We start from the raw sequence: 22,839 nt of genomic DNA on the forward strand, positions 1-22,839 counted from the left end.
ATTCATCACTCTCCCACACAGAAGGCAGAAACACGTCCAGCAGACCCCGTTGCCATGGCAACAGCAACCCCACTGTTCAGAAACACACAGAAAAGGGATTTGAGGCAGCAATATGGCTACTGTACTTGTTGAACAAGTGTTAGCAGGCTAGGGGACACTCAACAGCATGAATAGTAATTGAATGGTGGAGAAAGAATGGCAGAACTATTCAAAATGGTGGCAGGGCGAGATGGTTAATCTCGCTCAGCCTGTCTTTCTCTCTCTCGCTCTGCCAATTTGATGCTCTCTTTTCTCTTTTTATTGGTCTCTCTCTCGCTCTCGTCTCTCTCCCCGCTCCTTCCCATTCCCCCATCCCTCCCCTTCTCTTGCTCATGACCTCTTTTCCGCCTGTCTCAGTTCTCTCCTCTCCTGTCTCACATCTCCACCTCCTCTCCCTCCAAACCAACCAATCCCTCAATCATCCCCTACATTCAAAGCTGCGATTGGGAGACATGGGGCCTTCTGTCCTTTAGGAGTAAGCACTTGCCTGACATTTTTGTATTAATGACAAACCTGCCCGTACATCAGAACATAAGGACTCGGAGCAGGAGTAGGCCGTCTGGCCCCTTGAGCCTGCCCCGCCATTCAATAAGATCACGGCTGATCTTTCTCATGGACTCAGCTCCACTTACTCACCCACTCACCACAAACCATAATCTCCTTACTGTTCAAAAATCTATCTTTGCCTTAAAAATATTCAACACAGTAGCCTCAACTGCTTCACTGGGCGGGGAATTCCACAGATTCACAACCCTCTGGGTGAAGACGTTCCTCCTCAACTCAGTCCAAAATCTGCTCCCCTTTATTTTGAGGCTATGCCCCTTAGTTCTAGTTTTCACGCTCCAGTGGAAATAACCTCCTTGCTTCCATCTCATCTATTCCCTTTGTAATTTCAATACGTTTCCATAAGATGTCCCTCGCATTCTGAGTATAGTCCCTGTCTCCTCAGTCTCTCCTCATAAGTCAACCTCCTCAACTCTGGAATCAGCTGAGTGAACCTCCTCTGCACCCCACTCGAAGGCCGGGACGTTCTCCCAGCAGCCAGAGTTCATGCGCTAATGCCAAAGCTGAGTTCAGCAAGCAGTGACCAGGACTTGACAGGTTCGATTCCAGCCTTGGGTGACTGTCTGTGTGGAGTTTGCTCCAGTTCCCTCCCACAGTCCAAAGATGTGCAAGTTAGGGTGGATTGGCCATGGGAAATTGCCCTGTAATGTCCAGGGATGTGTGGATGAGACGGATTTGGGAAATTACAGGGAGAGGTCGGTATGGGCTAAATGGCCTGCTTCCACACTATAGGAATTCTACATTCCATCAACTCCAGCTCTGAGGAAGAGTCACTGGACATTCTCTTTGATATCTCTCCTGCTGAGTTTTTCTGTTTTTGTTTCAGAACTCCTCATTATGACTGTCTTTACCTGGAATTATTTTGTATTTGATCACAGAGACAGTGAAGCAACTTAAACTGGCATCGTTTCTGTCAGTTAGGGTCACTGACGTGGTCTCTTACCCTCATGAGTTACATCTGATGTTCCTTTTTTTAACTCAGAGAGTCATACCGCTTGGAAACAGACTCCTCGATCCAACTCATCCATGCTGACCAGAATCCGAAATTAATCTAGTCCCATTCACCAGCATTTGGCTCATATCTCTCTAAACCCTTCCTATTCATATACCGTTACATTCATAACTGTACAGAGTCAGTGTTTATTCAGCACAGTAAGGGTCACTCACTGTGTAACTGTACAGAGTCAGGGTCTGTTCAGCAGGGTAAGGGTCACTCACTGTGTAACTGTACAGAGTCAGTGTTTATTCACCAGGGTAAGGGTCACTCACTGTGTAACTGTACAGAGTCAGGGTCTATTCGACACAGTAAGGGTCACTCACTGTGTAACTGTACAGAGTCAGGGTCTGTTCAGCAGGGTAAGGGTCACTCACTGTGTAACCGTACAGAGTCAGGGTTTATTCAGCACAGTAAGGGTCACTCACTGTGTAACTGTACAGAGTCAGGGTTTATTCAGTCAGGCGGTCAGTGGTACTTTGTCAATGGCAATGCTTTGGTCAATCAGCACCATCTCCTCCTGTGGTGTATGTTGCTGCGATCATTTGAAATTTGGTGTTCTTGCACTTTTCCTAACAAATGAAAAACACAAAGCATCGGTTACCTGCTCTCGTTAACAATTCCCGGTCTGGGAAACAAAATACTCAGTGAGAGAGGTCGCAGGAGCATCGTGTGGAGTGTGACCACCAGCACAGACACGTTGAGCTGAAGGGCTTGTCGTAAGTTGAATGGAATGTGTGTGGAAATTAGTTCTTAACCATTTTGATTCTCCGTCTGGGTCAGTAGAAATCACACCACCCGCCCTAATCAACCTGATGACTTTCTATCTTGGGATGTTGGCATGACCTTTGAACTGAATGGTTTACTCAGACCATGACAGAGGACAGATAAGAGTTAGCCCCCTGGCTGTGTACGTTGAGTCATGTTTAGGCCAGATTGGGTACAGACAGCAGATTTCCTTCTCTAAAGGATGTTAGCAAACCATTAGTTTTTGACAATCGCTGCTCGTTGTCATGGTTACCCTCATTGACACCAGAATCTTTCAGGAATTGAATTTAAATCCCACCAGGTGCCGTGCTGGGATCTGAACCCAGGCTCGCCAGAGCATTAACCCAGGGCCTCTAGACGGCAAGCCTGTAGGCGGGTGTCAAGGTGAATTGCTGAACCTAACAGGGCAGCTGCATCTGTATTCTCCAAACGTACTGCTCTCTTATCCTTGTCTGTCCCACTCCAGGCTCCTGGCCTCTCTAGATCACCTCTACACATCCACCCAGTCTGTGAACCCAGGTGCTGTTTGACAATATGGGCAGCACAGTGGCTCAGTGGTGCCCGAGGGTGAGGCACTGCTGCCTCACCCTCGGGCGACTGTCTGTGTGGAGTTTGTAATTCTCCCTGCGTCTGTGCGGGTTTCCACCGGGAGCTCCAGTGTCCTCCCACAGTCCGAAGATGTGCATTTAGGGTGGACTGGCCATGCTAGACTGCCCATAGTGTTCAGGGATGTGTAGGTTAGGGTGGATTGGCCGTGCTAAATTGCCCCATAGTGTTCAGGGATGTGCAGGTTAGGGTGGATTGGCCATGCTAAATTCCCCCATAGTATCCAGGGATGTGTAGGTTAGGGTGGATTGGCCATGCTAAATTATCCCATAGTGTTCAGGGATGTGTAGGTTAGGGTGGATTGGCCGTGCTAAATTGCCCCATAGTGTTCAGGGATGTGCAGGTTAGGGTGGATTGGCCATGCTAAATTCCCCCATAGTGTTCAGGGATGTGTAGGTTAGGGTGGATTGGCCATGCTAAATTACCCCATAGTGTTCAGGGATGTGCAGGTTAGGGTGGATTGGCCATGCTAAATTACCCCATAGTGTTCAGGGATGTGTAGGTTAGGGTGGATTGGCCATGCTAAATTGCCCCATAGTGTTCAGGGATGTGTAGGTTAGGGTGGATTGGCCATGCTAAATTGTCCCATAGTGTTCAGGGATGTGCAGGTTATGGTGGATTGGCCATGCTAAATTACCCCATAGTGTTCAGGGATGTGTAGGTTAGGGTGGATTGGCCATGCTAAATTACCCCATAGTGTTCAGGGATGTGTAGGTTAGGGTGGATTGGCCATGCTAAATTACCCCATAGTGTTCAGGGATGTGCAGGTTAGGGTGGATTGGCCGTGCTAAATTATGGGATGCTGCTTAGAGGTCAGTGAGGACTGATCAGGGGAACTCACCACAGAGAACCTGCCAGATATTTCTGATTTTTCTTTGTCCATTCTGCACAGAGACTAGGCCCCGTCACGTCAGGTAGGAAATTCAACAAGTGAGAGTGTGAGTGGGAGAGGGAGAGAATGGACCGGGTGCACTGACACAAAGAGAGGCACAAATATACAGAGTAAGTAGCGGGGTGGGAGAAGGAGACAAGGGGAATTGGTGAGAGAGACGGAGAGGGGAGAGGTCGGGAGTGGGGGATGAGACAGAGTGGGAAAGAAAAGCTAGGTGGAGACAGACTCAGGGAGAGGTGGAAGAGATTGGATTGAGAGAGAGAGAGGGTAGGTGTTATAAAGACAGATGGAGTAGAAAAAGACAGAGGAAAGTGTTTCTGCACAACGATAATACAAGAGTGTATCGAATCCCTACAGTGCGGGAGCATTGAACCCATACCAACGCTCTGAAGAGCGAGCCACCTCCCTACCCCATCCCTGTAACCCCTGCATTTTCCCATAGTTCACCCACCCAGCCTGCACATCCCTGGACACTACGGGCAACTTAGCACGGCCAATCCACCCTAACCTTTGGATTGTGGGAGGAAACTGGAGCATCCGGAGGAATTCCACGCAGACACAGGGAGAATGAGCAAACTCCACACAGACAGTCACCCAAGGGTGGAATCGAACCCAGGCCCCTTTGACACTGTGAGGCAGCAGTAATAACCACCGTGTTGCCCCTGTGTGTGTGAGCTGAGTTGACTGGGAAGTACATTTCCCCTCATTATTTCCTTCTGGCTCTGGGTTGCCTTTACTGACCCAGGCATTTCACAGAGGCCTCAGTGACATCATTCTCTGACGGCCCTGTCAGACAGCTCCAGGCGGGAATGAGTCGCGGGCCACTAAATCTCACGTCAGGCAGCAGAGGCGCACTGGAGCCCTCAGGCACAGCTCCACACTTAAAGGGAACATCAAAACAACAGGCCCCTTGGGATGCGATAACTGCAAAGGAATTAATAAAGGGATAAAGCTGGTCTGCAGAGCAGGACGTCTGAGCAACCGAGAAGGGGCGAGGTTGAGAGTCAGTGTGAACAAAATGCCATGCATAGGAAGCAGCCAAGGAATGGTTTCCTACAGAGCCTGGGGGTCAGCACCTGTACATGTCCCCTCCACAGTAAAGACAAGAGAATGATGCACTCCCAGTCAACTTCAGTGCCAGCATTTCCACAGCAACAGCCTCAATTTGAATAGCACCTTTGAGGACAGTGAACTGTCCCTCAACAACATCAGAAAAGTGACCATGACCCTAAGAGACGCGATCTCAATTGGTCATTGTTTCACTCTCACTATCTCTGTGGTTAGCACAGTTACCTCACACAGTCAGGGGCTCAGGTTTGATTCCAGCCTCAGGTGAGGGGAGAGATCTAGAAGGAGAGAAGCTTCGGCCCAGGTGGGAATTGAACCCACACTCTTGGTGTCCTGCTACATCACAAACTGGCCATCCAGCCCACTGAGCTAACCCCACCCCCATTCAGGGGATGGTGCAAAAGGATGCAGACAGCCAGGCATGGCTAGGATTTTCTGTCGGATGGTGAACATTCCCCCACGGAGCCGCGGTCACTCCGAGATTCCACACACCTTGATCGGGGCTGGTGCACTGGCTCCCACGTTCAGGATCCGGTGCTACAGCAGAATACACCAAGGGAACACTGGAGGTGGTCAGCGCCTTGCCAAAGGGGGGAGGTCTGAGGGAGTGGAAGGTGAGGGACAGCGAGGAGGAGACTGGCAGGATGGGATTGCAGAGTCATAGCACCCAATGGAGGCAGCAGGGATGTGGGCGAACGACTGGGGCTAGGGGACTGGAGGAGGTTACAGAGATAGGGAGGAGGAGTGTGGAAATCTCTGGGGGACTGCGGGACTGGAGGAGGTTACAGAGATAGGAGGAGTGTGGAACTCTCTGGGTGATATGGAACTGGAGGAGGTTACAGGGATAGGGAGGAGAAGTATGGAAATCTCCAGGGGACTGCGGGACTGGAGGAGGTGTGAGGGGAGAAAGGGAATGGAGGTGAAATTGGAGGGGAATATGGAAGAGGAAAGGGGAGAGGGATGAGGGGTGAGGGGGCCGGTGGGGAAAATGGTGGAGGAGGATGGGGGGGGGATGAAAATGGAGATGAGGGAAATATGGAAGAGGGGAAATGGGGAGAGAGGATCGAGGGATTGGGGCTTGATGGAGAAGTTGGACAGAGAGAGAGAACCCAAGGTGGCAAAGCTGTGAGGTTTGGGGGCGGGTGGGGGTACTGAGAAACCAGAGGTAAAGGCTGCATTCCTTCACACTCAGGCTGAGGCAGGAAAGGGTTAAAGGTGAATCAGCAGTCCAGGCAATGACAAGACAGCCCCAGAACAAACCACAAACACACTGTGTGCAAACTTTTCCCACAAACTCCGATCAAGTTACAAATCCTGTGGCTGTCGTTGGGTCAGGAGCAGATGTGGAGGGTGTTGCTACAATTACCTCATGTATTCTCATACAGTTGTGTCTCTAACAGGCAAAAGAAAGTGAGGACTGCAGATGCTGGAGATCAGAGCTGAAAATGTGTTGCTGGAAAAGCGCAGCAGGTCCTGAAGAAGGGCTTATGCCCGAAACGTCGGTTCTCCTGTTCTTTGGATGCTCTCTAACAGGCAACGCAACATTCACAGTTCACCCATTCTCAAACCTCCCTCCCCACCCCCCACGCTAGCTCCTGTTCAGAATTTACTTATTCACCAGTTTACAATCAGTAATCTCTTACTCTACATCACTCCCCTCCCTCCCCTCCCCTCCCTCCGTGTTGATGAGTGTAACTCCACTACAGAATGGGTGCAGCTCCCTTAAGACATCAAAGGCAGAGGAATTAGCCAGAATCGTTCCTCTCCCTCACAGACTCCGAGTGGACACCTCGTTCACGCTGGTTGTCCAGGCTTCATCACAGACGCAGGCCATTCAGCTGTTCTAGTGTTCATGCTGCAGCCTACCCACCATATTGGCCTCCCTCCACTCGTATAACCAGCAAGAGGATTGGGGCTAATGGGGCAATATAGGAAAATGGAATTGAGGATGATAAGATAAGTCATGACCTCACCAAATAGGACAGCAGACTTGATGGGTTGAATAGCCTACATCCACTCCTCCATGATAATCTTTCATCTCACCTGATCAACATGACACAAACAGACCATTCTGCCCTTTTAGCCTGCTGCTACCTTTCAGAAGGTAGCTGGTTGTGGGTTTGATTAAATTCCTGCAATATCCCATAGAATCCCTCCGGTGTGGAAGCAGGCCATTCAGCCCATCAAGTCCACACCGATCCTCTGAAGAGCAACTCGAATCCACACCCAACCCTGTAACCTTGCATTCCCTATGGCTAACCCATCTCACCTGCACATCCCTGGACCCTACAGGGCAATTTAACATGGCCAAGCCACCCTAACCTGTACATCTTTGGACTGTCATGATTTGGAGATGCCGGTGTTGGACTGGGGTGGACAAAGTTAAAAATCACACAACACCAGGTTATAGTCCAACAGGTTTATTTGGAAGCACTAACTTTCAGAGCACTGCTCCTTCATCAGCACTCCGAAAGCTAGTGCTTCCAATTAAACCTGTTGGACTATAACCTGGTGTTGGGTGATTTTTATCTTTGGACTGCGGGAGGAAACTGGAGCATCCGGAGGCAGACACGGGGGGAGAATATGCAAACACCACACAGTCACCCGAGCGTGGAATCAAACTCTAGTCCCTGGCGCTTTGAGGTAGCAGTGCTAACCACTGAGCCACCATGCCATGACAGATATTTATCTGTCAAACTCCTATCCAACGCAGCCTGAAATAAATTCAATGAACTGTTGTTTCCTGGGTTTTTTTCTGCTTTCGTGGTGACCATAAATATTGAGGGAGATTGAACAAATTGAAAAGAAAGGTGATGATGATGCAGCTCAGTTGATTAAAGATGTCATCAGTGCAATAGGGTTGTAGATCACACAACGCCAGGTTATAGTCCAACAGGTTTATTTAGCTAGCGACCTCACGAAGGAGCAGCGCTCCGAAAGCTAGTGCTTCCAAATAAACCTGGTGCTGTGTGATTTTTTTTTAAACTTTGTCCACCCCAGTCCAACACCGGCTCCTCCACATTAGTGCAATAGTGAGAGATGCCCAGTTTTCAAAAGAACACTGCTTCAAGTATGATCTAACAAGGGTTGGGTACAAGTTTAACACTTACTTGCCTACTTCTCAACATTATCCTTCTTGAGAATTATCTCAAAGCTTGTGTCTTCATGTCTCAACATCTTTCATTAGCAGGCCATTCAGCCCTTCGAGCCTGCTCAACCATTCAATATGGCTGATCATCCAACTCAGTCCCTTGGTCCTACTTTCACCCCCATACTCCGATCCCTTCAGCTCTAAGAACTCAATCGAACTCCTTCTTGAAAACATTCAATGTTTTGGTCTCAACCATTTGCTTTGGCAGAGAATTCCACAGGCTCCCCCACTCTCTGGGTGAAGACATTTCCCCTCATCTCATTCCAAAATGGCCAACGCTGTTTTCCTTAGGCTGTGATCTCCCTGGTTCTAGACCCCCCATTCATCAGGGAACATCCTTCCTGTGTTTATCCTGTCTAGCCCTGTTACAATTTTATAGGGTTTTATGAGACCTCCTCATTCTTCGAAATTCCAGGGAAACTAGCCCTAACCGATCCAGTCTCCCATCATACCTCAGTCCCGTCATCCCAGGATTCAGTCTGATAAAGCTGCACTCCACTCCCTCCATCGCCAGAACATCCTCCCTCAGATAAGATGACCACAACATTGGTGAGGCAACTTTTGGAATACTGTGTGCAATTCTGGTCTCCCTGCTACAGGAAGAATGTTGTAAAACTTGAGAGGGTTCAGAAAAGATTTGCAAGGATGTTGCCAGGATTGGAGGGTTTGAGCTATAGGGAAAGGCTGAATACGCTGGGGCTATTTTCCTGTGTCAGAAGCTGAAGGGTGACCTTAGAGAGGTTTATAATATCATGAGGGGCATGGATACTCAAGGTCTTTTTCCTGGGGTGGGGGAGTCCTGGGTTTAGATTGAGTGGGGAAAGATTTAGAAGGGACCTAAGTGCAACTTTTTCATGCAGAGGGGGTGCGTATATGGAATGAGCTGCCAGAGGAAGTGGTGGAGGCTGGTACAATTGCAACATTTAAGAGGCATCTGGATGGGCACATGAATAGGAAGGGGTAAAAGGGATATGGGCCAAATGTTGGCAAATGAGACTAAGATTAATTGAGGATATCTGATTATCCAGATAATTGAGGATTTTCCCTGGAGCATTGGAGGCTGAGGGGTCACCTTGTAGATGTTTATAAAATCATGAGGGGCATGGATAGTGTAAATAGTCAAGGTCTTTTCCCTGGGGTGGGGGAGTCCAGCTCTAGAGGGCATAGGTTTAGGGTGAGAGGAGAAAGATATAAAAGGGACCTAAAGGGCAACTTTTTCACACAGAGGGTGGTGCGTGTATGGAATGAGCTGCCAGAGGAAGTGGTGGAGGCTGGTACAATTACAACATTTAAAAGGCATTTGGATGGGTACATGAATAGGAAGGGTTTGGATGGATATGGGCCGGGTGCTGGCAGGTGGATCTAGATTGGGTTGGGATATCTGGTTGGCATGGACGGGTTGGACCGAAGGGTCTGTTTCCGTGCAGTACATCTCTATGACTCTATGACTCTAAACTCTGCTTGGAAACCATCCTCAGATTTTTTTAAATTTCAAAAATATACTTTTTTCATAAAATTATTTGGATCTCTATACAATTGGTCATGCCATTCTTATGCACACATTACATTGTTTTAGATACAGATATTGAGATTAATTTTTCCTATATACAAGTCTGTACATTGACTATCCAGAAATTCTGCCTCAGATTGGTTCAGCTGAAGGTACCAACAGCAGTAGACTGGAAGAGATTGCAAACAGAAAAGAATCCATCTCTCCCTGTTTTTCTCTCTCTCTCTCTTTGCCTCCATGTGGAGAAAAGGCCAAGAAAAAAATCCAAGTAAACTTAAAAGAAAGAATTCACACAAGATAAGTTTATTTGATCAACCATCAAATCAAAGGGTGACCATCACATGGCAGTCAACAGCATGACAACTTCGCAAAAATCCAAAGGATTGTGGGACAATTAGCTTTCTACCAGTGGTCTGAACTTTCGATCTTTAGAATTTTTGCTTACCTTATCTATGTTCATTTTTCATTCATAATATGTGTGCTAAACCATCTGTCTTAATCACAGGAAGGATATTATTAAGGTGGAAAGGGTTCAGAAGAGATTTACCAGGAAGTTGCCAGCGATGGAGGATTTGAGTCATGAGGAGAGGATGGATAGACTGGGACCTTTTTTCCCTGGAAAGTCGGAGGCTGAGAGGTGATCTGATAGAAATTTATAAAATATCGAAGGGTATAGATAGAGCGAGTCTTGAGAAGATTTGTAGCTCAGGTTGAGCGAGCAAACCTATACCCAGTACAGATAGAGATAATGGTAGGTGTTTTTTTCCCCAAGGCTGGGCGATTTTAAGACGGTGGGGGGGGGGGCACATTTTTAAGGTGAGAGGAGACAGATTTTTTTTTATACAGACGGTGGTTCATGTGTGGAATGAACTTCCTGAGGAAGTGGTGGATGTGGGTACAGTTACAACATTTAAAAGACATTTGGATAAGTACATGAATAGGAGAGGTTTAGAGAGATATGGCCCAGGAGCAGGCAGGTGGGACTAGTTTAGATTAGATTCCCTACAGTGTGGAAACAGACCCTTCGGCCCAACAAGTCCACACCCACCCTCCGAAGAGTAACCCACCCAGACCCATTTCCCTCTGACTAATGCACCTAACACTATGGGGCAATTTAGCACGGCCAATCCACCTAACCTGCACATCTTTGGACTGTGGGAGGAAACCCACACAGACACAGGGAGAATGTGCGAACACCACACAGACAGTCGCCCGAGGCTGGAATCAAACCTGGGACCCTGGTGCTGTGAGGCAGCAGTGCTAACCAATAAGCCACCATGCCGCTCTTTAGTTTGGGATTATGTTCAGCATGGGCCTGTTGGGCCGAAGGGTCTGTTTCCATGCTGTATGACTACGTGGTTCAGTGCGTGTATGTGAATTTTGAGGGTTTTGAAGAGGTAGAGTTGAAATTTTTTTCTTTATATTACTCTTGTTAAGAGGGATACAATAATTTGTAATTTTTATAAATGAAAGCTGGTGCGAATTGCTTTTGTCCTGACTCATAATAAGTCAGGCAAATAATTCTTTTAGTTTTGTTTGTTTTTAAACTGATTCATGCAATGTGGGCATCACTGACTAGATCAGCATTTATTGTCCATCCCTAATTTCCCCAGAGGGCAGTTAGGAGTCAACCCCATTGCTGTGGGTCTGGAGTCACATGTAGGCCAGACTAAGTAAGGATGGCAGTTTCCTTCCCTAAAGGACATTTAGTGAGCCAGATGGGATTTTCCCCTGACAGTGATTTCATTGTCAGCGTTAAACTCTTAATTCCAGATATTCACTGAATTCAAATTCCACCACCTGACCTGGCAGGATTTGAATGTGGGTCTCCAGACCATTACCTGGGTTAACAGTCCAAGGTTAAACCCGCTAGGCCATTGCTCATGTTGGCTGTCTCAGTAGGATTTTGTAATGGGTTATGGCTCACTCTTCCAAGGTAGGTCATGACCAATCCACCACCGGTAAAGCCAGCCATTATTTACTAACCTAGGAAGAGACTGAGGTGAGGAACTGGTCCAATTCCCCAGGGTGGGAACGTTGATTAAAAAAGGAAATACAAGTTATTCACTCGCCGTTTCCACGCCTTTCCGGTTTCCGGGCCCACCAGCCCAGGAATCAAGGCTGATGTTACTGAGGGTGCATCGAACAGAGTTGCCAGACAAAACACTACATCGCAAGCTAACAGATACCCTACGGCACTGTATGAAGAGCAAGGGAGATAGCTCCACTGTCCTGGCAGACACTTACTCATCAACCAACACCATAAGATAAAAAACTTTAGTCGCTATCACGTGACTATTTGTGGGATCATGCTGTACACAAAATGGCTACTACACTTCCCATCTTACAACAGCATTTGACACTTTGTCAAACACGATATATAAGCTTGAGTGTTTCTTTTTTATATATAACAATGCCTATGAGGGTACTCTGGACAGAGAATCTCCCAGCATGCCGTCTTGCGGCCTACTTGACAACAGCGTTGCTGGAAGCCTGGGTGTAGACTTCTAATAATTGGGAGAGAGAGGGAGAGAGAGAGAGAGAGAGAGAGAAAGAAAGAGAGAGAGAGAACTCAAAAATCAGATACAGGCTGTGTGCCAGAAGGGAGGGAGAGGTTAGTTTGCAGTTACCATTGACCTTTTCAGCATCTGGCCGACATCCTGTGTTTAAAAAAAAAATCTCTTTTCGCCTGAAATTGTCTTCCCCTCGCGAGGTGGGAGTTCAGTGAAGCCAGGGAGAGGAAGAAATGAGGGGGAGAAGAACTCAGAGACAAATGCCTGAACCCTCAAGGAAAAGATGAAAAGAGGGAAAGAAAGAGAAGGCATTCCTGTCCGGTGATGTCACTTTTTTTTATTGAAAAGGGCCAGTTTGAAAGCTGCATCCTGGAGGCCTGCACAAACACAGGCGGAAAATTCAGTCACACACTCAACAAAAAAAAAATTCTCCTTTCAGCTAATTAGAATTTCCATGGAAACAGGCTCCTTTGTTGCTTTAAAAGCAAAGCAGAGAAAGAAAATCGAGTGTAGCTTCTGGGAAAACTGGCAAAAATATATTAACCGCTTACGTTCAGAGTTAAAACTCACCCCGGCCCGCACCTCATCGTGTCACATGGTTCAGAGTTCCTCCCCCAGAGCCACTGTGCACAGGCCCTTCGGCCCAACTGGTCCTTGCTGGTGTTTATGTTCAGCACCACCCTGATCCCACCCTATTCCATTTGACTCATTAAACCCATCCTTCCTTCCCCATTCCCCCCCCCCACCCCGCCAACATGCTTTCTCATTATTCCATTTTCATTCCCTTGACAAAGAGAGAGCGCTACAACACACAGAGAAAGGGAGGAGAGCTGGGCAGGATAATAGTGAACGTGAGAATGATACAGGTGGGATATGGAGAGAAGGACAAAGAGACGCGCAGGTTCTAGTTAAGAACACAAAAACATGCAAAATAAGAGCAAAAGGAGAGCATTCGGCCCCTCGAATCTGTTCTGCCATTTAGTATGATCATGGCTGATCTTAGACTTCAAACCCACCTTCCCATCCGTTCCCCAAATCCCTCAATTTCCTGAGTCATAAAGCACAGAAACAGAGCCTTCAGTCCAACTCATCCACGTTGACCCAACATCCCAATAATCGACAGAAATGTCGGTTATAAACTGATATGTTCCTAGCTACCATCAGTCCTGAGAAAGGGTCACCAGGTCCAAAGTGTTACCTCTTGATTTCTCTCCACAGATGTTGCCAGACCCGCTGAACTTTTCCAGCAATTTCTGATTTTAGTCCTAACATTCAGTCTGACCCATTTCTTGAATATATTCAACGATGGAGCATCGTTCCAGCCCTCTGATGGAAGAGGCTGCCAAACACTCACAGCCCTTTGAGTGAAGGTATTTATCCTCATCTGATTCTGCACTGACCAGCCCCTTGTCCTGAGACAGTGTCCTGTGTCCCAGCTTTCCCCACCCCCGCGGGAAACAACCTCTCAACATCTAACTCCTTCCGAATCTTTAATGTCTCAAATAGAGTGGATCAAGATGGGCATCAAGGAAGAGGAAGCGGGTGGAAATAATAACCAGGGACAGGGACAAAGGTACAAGAGGACGTGGAGACAGGGAGACGAAGGGAGAGTTGTATACACTGCAGAGGCGGGAGGTTTTAAGTTTAATGGAAGTTAATGAGATTCTCTGGTTTCCTCCCACAATCCAAGGATGTGCAGGTTAGGGTGGATTGGCCATGGGAAATTGCCCATAGTGTCCAGGAATGTGCAGGCTGGGTGGGTGAGCCATGGAGAAAAGCAAGGTTACAGGGATGGGGTTAAAGCAAAGTGAATTGGCCATGGGAAATTGCCCCGTAGTGTACAGGTTAGGGTGAATTGGCCATGCTATGTTGCCCATAGTGTCCAGGCCAGGTGGGTTAGCCATGGGAAATGCAGGGGTTACAGGGATGGGGTGGGTCTGGATGGAATGCTCTTCAGATTTGAAGAATGCCTTCAGTGTGGAAACAGGTCCTTCGGCCCAACAGGTCCACACTAACCCTCTCGACAGTATCCCACCCAAACCTATTCCTCTACGTTTACCCCTGATTAATGCACCTTACTTACACATCCATAAACACTGTGGGCATTTTAGCATGGCCAATCCACCCTAACCTGCACATCTTTGGACTGTGGGAGGAAACCGGAGCACCCAGACAGACACGGGGAGAATGTGCAAACACCATGCAGACAGTCGCCCGAGGTGGGAATCGAACCCGGGTCCCTGACACCGAGAGGCAGCAGTGCTAACCACTTAGCCACCACAGGAGAGGAGTGATGTAGACTCAGCAAAAGTGAGCATTGCAGATGCTAGAGATCAGAGTCAAGAGTGTGGGGCTGGAAAAGCACAGCAGGTCAGGCAGCATCCGAGAAACAGGAGAGTCGACGTTTCAGGCAAAAACCCTTCATCAGGAATTAGTGTGGACTCAATGGATTGGATGGCCTGCTTCCACGCTGTAGGGATTCTGTGACAGTGGGTAGGTGGAGAGCAGGATCAGCTTACCAGTAAACGCGATACCAGTGAGTTGAAAGCTCTCACTAATCAGTCTTGGAGACAGCAGTAGGAAGCTGCAGTGCCCAATTTGTGCTGAATCGGGATAAATCCAATTAAAACGAAACACTTGCAACATGCAAATCTCTGAGCACCTCGACAGAACGACCGTGAGGTTGCATCGTTCATTAGGGAGCTGCAGCTTTAATGCCTCAGCCAAGCCACAGGTCTGCAGACAAAGCTGTTCCCTCTCAGCGCTGCACTGAGGACGCTCTTGTGAGACCTATTAAACCCTGTCCCAGGGCCTACACTGGACAACAAACTGGTCTATTAATAATCCCCACTAAAGCCCTATTCACAAATTACAGTTAGCTCCAGGCTGTTTGTGATCTAATCTTTCTGTCCCTGCTCTATCTACTTGATATTAATGGATACCTCTCTGGTTCTCCTTCAGAAGCCAGAACAGTGTTAGCCTCTGTGATCACAGACCTCTTGTGTATTAAAGATCTCGGCCTGGTCGAAACTGCCATTTGGAGTGACACTGTCAGGTGAAGTTCCAACCTGACGTGGTGCCATACAAACCCCCAATTTTATTCCTACCCCTCCCCCACCCCCTCCTTGGGTCCCAGTGCAAAGCTTGAAAATTGTCACAACCCCCTCAAAGGAGGAGTAGGGGATGGAGGAACACGCCGATGAGAGTGGAGAGGGTTGGCTACCATTGTCCTGGAGCCTGTGAGAGCCCAGACTTACAGCTCCCACCATCCCACTAGGGTCCTGAGCCCAATGCTGGTACTCCCTATGGGAGAGGTCGTTCTCGTAAGTCTGTACTGTGCTACATCCCTGTCTTTAACTCATCCAGCTTCCATCAAACTCTCACTTATAACAGATCAACTCAACATAACCCCACTCTCTCATCACAGAGAGGCAACTGGTAGCGATTTCACCTGAGGGTCACCACACACCTCAAGTGAGGGGAGAAGGAGAGTCCTTCATAGAATGCCTACAGTGTGGAAACAGGCCATTCTGCCCCTTGGGTCTACACCGATCCTCTGAAGTGTCTCCCACCCAAACCCACTCTATCCCTGCATTTCCCCATGGCTAGCCCACCCAGCCTGCACACTATGGGGCAATTTAGCGCGGCCAGTCCACCCTGATCTGTATGTCTTTGGACTGTGGGAGGAAACCCACGCAGACATGGGGACTCCATGCCATCTCCACACAGACACCCAAGGGTGGGATTGAACCTGTGTTCCTGGCGCTGTGAGGCAGCGGTGCTAACCACTCAGACACCCCCAAGTAACCTCAGCTGGTGCAGTAACTGAACCCACATTGTTGGTGTGACTTGGCATTGTAAACATGCCATCGAGCCAACGGAGCTAACCAGCCCTCATACTGATGAGAGATCTCTCCTCCTGTCTATCCAGAGTTTCAATAGCATGTGGTTGTTGCTACATTATCATACGCATGGTTTCCTGAACGTACACATTCCCATTGCACCACATGATGCCTGGACAGTCAGCATCACAGTCAGGACCATCCATTCCAGTGACTGTGCAGAGTGGGCCCAGATTGTTTTTCACTTTAGAAACCTAGAATCATTGACCCCAATTCCCCACCACGTTGTGTGGCTCAGTGGTTAGCACTGCTGCCTCGTTGCGCCAGGGACCTGGGTTCGATTCCACCCTCGGGCGACTGTGTGTATGGAGTTTGCAAGTTCTCCCTGTGTCAGTGTGGGTTTTCTCCCACAGTCTAAAGATGTAGCGTGCGGGTTAGGTGGGTTAGCCATGGGAAACTGCTCTGTGGTGTCCAGGCTGGTGCAGGTTAGGTGGGGTACCCATGGGAGATTGCGCTGTGGTGTCCAGGGCTATGCAGGTTAGGTGGGTTAGCCATGGGAAACTGCTCTGTGATGTGCAGGTTAGGTGGGTTAGCCATGGGAAACTGTTCTGTGATGTGCAGGTTAGGTGGGTTAGCCATGGGAGATTGTTCTGCGGTGTCCCTGGTCGTGCAGGTTAGGTGGGTTAGCCATGGGAGATTGCACTGTGGTGTCCAGGGCTATGCAGGTTAGGTGGGTTAGCCATGGGAAACTGCTCTGTGATGTGCAGGTTAGGTGGGTTACCCATGATTCATTACCTCTTGGGATAGGTCTGGGTGGAATGCAACAATTTCAATGACCCTCCCAGGAAATGCATTCCAGACCCTCACTACTCTTTAGGCGGAAAGCATTTTTCCACTGAACCTCCTGCATTTTCACCTAAGAATTACGCCCCCTTGTGGGGCTGCAGAGAGTTACAGAGCTAGGGAAGACAAGTCCTTTGAAGGTGAAAAGATGACAGCGATATGTTGCCTGCGTGGGTGGGGGGAGAGGAGTGGTTGATGTCAGCTGGTGAGTAAAGGGATGGTGAGGGATATGGAATTGGGCACAAACTGGGAAAGTGGGAGAAATGAAGAAACATTGTCATCTATTCTGGTGGAGGACAGAGGGCTCATGTGGTAACAGCTCTTCCCCTCAATTCCACCCCATCCCCAATTCCTTCCTCAACACCAGAACCTTCAGAAGTGTGGGGAGGAGATTGTGAATGGGGTCAGAGTTGGGGGAGGGAGGTGCAGAGAGGCAACCGGCTTGGGACCCTCCAACCCCATGGCAGCAATGTGGGTTTCGCCAGTTTCCCCTCCCTCCACCTCATCCCAGATCCAAACTTCCAACTTGGCACCACCCTCTTGACCTGTTCTAACTGTCCGTCTCCCTTCCCACCTATCTGCTCCACCCTCCCCTCTGACCTATCATCTTCACCCACCACCTTCATCTCCCTATCGCTCTCTCAGCTAACTTATCCCCCAACCCCACCCCCCTCCTATTTATCTCTCAGTCCCCTTGGCCCATAAGCCTCATTCCTGATGAAGGGCCTATGCCTGAAACGTCGACTCTCCTGCTCCTTGGATGCTGCCTGACTGGCTGTGCTTTTCCAGCACTACACTCTGTGACATGCGGTCGAAATAGCCAAGCCTCAAGCAAGCAGCTGACTGGTGTCAACTCCAGGTCAAATGCACACATAACTTGGCCGAGTTAGTGTCACTGGCCCTCGATACAGGAAGCATCTGATAACACAGATGTTTTTCTTGATGTTTTTCTGGAGAACAATTACTCGCCAAGGGAAATGAAGGCCAGCATTGTGCAAGACCAGAGTCTTTCCCACTGAAGTCCCATTGTTGCACTCAGAAAACACGGAGAAAGTGAGGACTGCAGATGCTGGAGATCAGAGCTGAAAAATGTGTTGCTGGAAAAGCGCAGCAGGTCAGGCAGCATCCAAGGAGAAGGAGAATCGACGTTTCGGGCATAAGCCCTTCTTCAGAAAACATGGCCAAGCAACTACAAGGGCTAAACTGTACACGGTGCTAACCCAGCCATATCGTACACATTCTTATTTCTTATCGTTTGTGCCTGGGGTGGGGGTATCACTGGCTGGGCCAACGTTTGTTGCTCATCCCTAATTGCTCCTTGAGAAGGTGCTAGTGAGTCATTTCCTTTATCCGCTACGGTCCACGTGGTGTAATCATAGAATTCCCACACTGTGAAAACAGGCCATTCAGTCCATCGAGTTCACACTGACCTCTCCAAAGAGCATCACCACCCCGACCCACCCCTACCCTGTAATCCTGCACTTCCCGTGGCTTATTCACCCAGCCTGCACATCCCTGTTCAATACGGGCAATTTAGCATGGGCTGATCCACCCTAACCTGCAAATCTTTGGATTGTGGGAGGAAACTGGAGCACCCGGAGGAAACCCACGCAGACACGGGGAGAACGTGCAAACTCTACACAGACAGTCGCCCGAGGATGGAATCGAACCCACAGCAACATGGTTGACTCTTTACTGGGTAATTAGGGTTGGGCAAGGAATGTTGGGCCTAGCCACACCCCCATTAACTATTTAAAACTGAACCTGCTCCAATACTAAGCCAGCGGCAGTGTAAGGGTCGAGAGAGTGGTGCTGGAAAAGCACAGGAGGTCAGGCAGCATCCGAGGAGCAGGAGAGTCGACTATTCCGGCATCGAGCCTTTGCCCGAAACGTCGACTCTCCTGCTCCTTGGATGCTGCCTGACCTCCTGTGCTTTTCCAGCACCACTCTCTCGACTCCGATCTCCAGTCCTCACTTTCTCCTAGCAGTGAAAGAGTTAACATGAAGCCCTTGGCTATTGGAGGCTGGCACTACGGCATCAGATATTCAGCAGGCAGTTAATTTAAAGTGCGGTCTCTTTACTCCCACTCACTTCACATCAATCCAGATGAAGGGCCACTTTATTAACAGATCGATACTGAGTTCAGCTTTTAGGCTTGCCTGCATTGGCTCAGCTCCAGGGATGGGGCAGACCATGATACCCAGAGCCAGCCCTCCTCACAGGAACTCCCCTGCCCCCTCCCAGCTTTGTGAGGAGGCCAAGGTCTCTCGAGAGCCTAAAGCTGAGTGACCCCTGGCCCAGGAACCACTTCCTGCAGCCCTAACCCTGCGCTCTCCACCCCAGCCCAAAGCTGGCTCATGGGATCTTCCTGCTCCTCCTTCAAACATTCCTCCTCGCTGCCCACCTCTATCCGCCAACCCATCAACCTGTTGCCACAGCCCCTGGCACATCCCTCGGTCACGTCGATGTCGAGCCGATCACAAGCTTGGGGCATTTTAAAGCTTTATTTCTTCCTCAGAAACGTAACAAGGAAAATGCAGGAGCCAATTTGCACGTAGCAAGCTCTCGCACACAGCGACGTGGCAACAAGACACAAGAAGCTCAACACCATCTAGATCCAAACCCACCCCACCGCAGCCCTGACTAGATTGGCACCACATGCACTCTCTCCACCATCGACGCTCAGAGCGTACCATATACACACATTGCAATGTAACAACTCACCGTGCCTCCTTAGACAGAACCCTCCATGAATCGACCAGCTAAAGACTTGGGCAACAGACCAGCGACGGGCAATAGATGCCCACATCCCATGAAGAAACGAAATAAAGATCTTGCGTCACCCCCTGCAAGTTCCCCTCCGAGCCACTCACGATCCCGACTTGGAAATACATCACCGTTCCTTCAGTGTTGCTGGGTCAGAATCCTGCAACTCTCTCCCTATGGGCTCTCCTGACAGCTCTCCCTCAAGAAGGTACCTCACTCAAGGGGCAATTAGGGATGGACAATAAAAGCTAGGCCCAGTCACCCACGAATTAAAAAAATAAAGCAACATGGTTTGGTGTTTGATGATGTTTTTTAAGCATAATATAAATATTGGCCCAGGACACTGGGGGGAAGTCCTCTGCTATTTATTAAATTGTTTCCATGGGATGCTTTACGCTAATGTGTGACGCACCTGATCCCATTCTCTTGAGTTTTGATGATGGACGTTAATAATAACAGGGAATAGTACGAGTAAATGGCCTGGAGGTCAAAGATCAGCCTGGGATCTAGTTAAATGGCAGGGTAAGCACAATGGCGCTGAATGGCCTCCTCTTCCTTCTATCCCCAGAGTCAGTGTAAAGACTGAATCAATGCAACAGAGCCCGGAAACCCATGGATAGGTCGTACATCGGATATTGTCGCTCTGTCACAGGCCAGGTGTGGGAGGCTAAGTACTGTCCCTACCTCTGAGCTTCAAACCCCACCCCACCCCCCAACCCATGACAGCCCTACTGAGTATGTTGCTATGGAAACTAGGAAACCAAACTCTGAAGGATTGGCTGACGGCTGTGGGCCACAGACACAGGGAAATGATCTTGCTCACCTCCGCCATGTTATGCCCACCTCTCCCCTCCCACAATTCCTCACAGGTTTGGCCTCAGAGAGAACCACACCACAACATTAACTCGGCTGACTGAGCCATTTGACATGTCAGAGAGCCGCTCAGTTCTTTGCGCTGTGTCATGTGAAAACTATGAGCATCCCCCGCCGGGCCCGGTGTTAATGGAAACAATAGGGAGCAGCTGCTCTTCAGGACTGGCACCTGGTGGTTAAACAATCAGCACCTCAGGCTCCAACTGATCCGCCGACCTCTAACCTTCCGACGCCCACTCAGAAACCTGACCTCTCCCGCCACCCAACTTGCCCAACACCCTTTCTCACTTCTGGCCCCCTGAATCTACTGACCTCCATCTCCAAGTTAGGCTTCCAAAAAGACAGAAAGGTCATTGTCTGACTAGAATAAGGGTTCTCGGGCCTACATGGATCAGCTAGGACAGTCTTTCCCTTAACAATGAGCCATGTAAATGGAGCCCATGGATGGGAGATTGGCTTCCGTCTTGGTCTGGGCTGTGCACACCGCCTTCTGTAGTGTCTTAACCGTCCTGGGCAGAGCAGTTGCCGTAGCAGGCTGCTGTGCAAACCGGACAGTATGGTCTGAATGGTAGAAGTTGGTGAGGGTCCTTATGGAGATGCCAAATTTCCTGAGCTTCCTGAGAAAGAAGAGGAGTCGTTGTATCCTCTTGACCTTTGCATCTACGTGGGAAGTCCAGAACACATTGTCAGCTGCTCTGTCATTAGAGAGAGAGCGAGCGAGACACGATTGGTGGTGATTTAACCCGAGGGTCACCTAGCCTCAGGCGAGGGGAGAGGTTGAGAAGGACAGTCAGTCAGGTTAACCTCAGTCAGCGCAGGAATTCAACCCACGCTATTAGCTTCCTGATGGATCTCCTCCCCTTTGCACTGATCCAGTGACTCCCACACTTTGGCACATCCCAAGCAAGGTTTCACAATGGGAATAGCAACAGCAAGAGGATACCAGATATGATTGGCTCAGAGCCTCCACACAGGGTCACGACCCCCCCCCCCCATCTTTGGTAAGCACTGACACGAAGGGTCAGTGACAACAGAGTGGCATTGGCACTGTTAGCGGATTGGTAATCCGGGAACCCAGGTCATGTTCCGGCAGATGCATGTTCAAATCCAGTCGTGAATGGTGGTGGACAATTAAACAACTCCCTGGAGGAAACTCCGTGCACACCCCCATCCTCAATGATGGAAGAGCACAGCACAACAGTGCAAAAAGTAAGACTGATCCATCTCACCCTCCTCCAGTGTTCCCCAGCATCACACATACCAGTCTACAGCCAATTCGACTCACTCCACGTGATGTCAAGGAACGGTTGGAGACACCGGACACTGCAAAGGCTATGGGCCCTGACAACATTCCAGCAATAGGACTTAAGACTTGCGCTCCAAAACTTGCTGCTCCCCTCGCCAAGCTGTTCCAGGACAGTTACAACACTGGCATCTACCCGACAATGTGGAAGTCCCCAAAGCCTGTCCATCAATCACAAGGCACAAGTCAGGAGTGTGAAGGAATACTTGCCCCTGGATGGGGGCAGCGCCAACAACACTCAAGAAGCTCGACACCACCCAGGACAAAGCAGCCCCCGCTCGACTGGCACCACATCCACAAACATCCCCTCCCTCCACCACCGATGCTCAGTAGCAGCATTGAAATTGAAATTGTCCTGGGAGTCCTCAATAGTGATTCTGAACTTCATGAAGTCTCATGGCTTCAGGTTAAACATGGGCAAGGTAATGTCCTGCTGATTACCACATATCGTCCTCCCTCAGCTGATGAATCAATATTCCCTCATATTGAGGGAGCGCGGAGGGTAGTAAGGATGTAAAAATGTACTCTGGATGGGGGATTTCAATGTCAAAGAGTGGCTTAGCAGCAGCAGCACTCCTGATGGAGCTGGTCAGGTCCTGAAGGACATCGCTTCTAGACTGGGTCTGCGGCTGGGGGTGAGGGAACCAACAAGAGGGAAAAACATACTTGATCTCATCCTCACTCATCTGCCAGTTGCAGATCCATGACACTATCGATAAAAGTGACCACTACACAAGTCCTTGTGGAGACAAAGTCCCACCTTCACATTGAGAATAGCCTGTTACAGAGTCAGCACAGACTGTCCTTGGTCCAACTCGTCCATGCCGACCAGATATCCTAACCTACTCTAGTCCCATTTGCCAGCACCCAGCCCATATCCCTCTAAACCCTTCCTATTCATATACCCATCCAGATGCCTTTTAAATGTTGTCATTGTACCAGCCTATGGCACTATCACCATGCTAAATGGGACAGAGTCTGAACTGAACTAGCAACTCAAGACTGGGCATCCATGAGGTGCTGTGGGCCAGCAACCGCAGAACTGTACTCCAGCACAATCTGTAACCTCACGGCCCAGCATATTCCCCACTCAACCATTACCATCA

This window comes from Chiloscyllium plagiosum, unplaced genomic scaffold (assembly GCF_037043375.1).
Source record: "Chiloscyllium plagiosum isolate Xiang-an unplaced genomic scaffold, Cpla_swu_hap1 HiC_scaffold_47, whole genome shotgun sequence".
In the NCBI taxonomy this organism is placed as follows: domain Eukaryota; kingdom Metazoa; phylum Chordata; class Chondrichthyes; order Orectolobiformes; family Hemiscylliidae; genus Chiloscyllium; species Chiloscyllium plagiosum.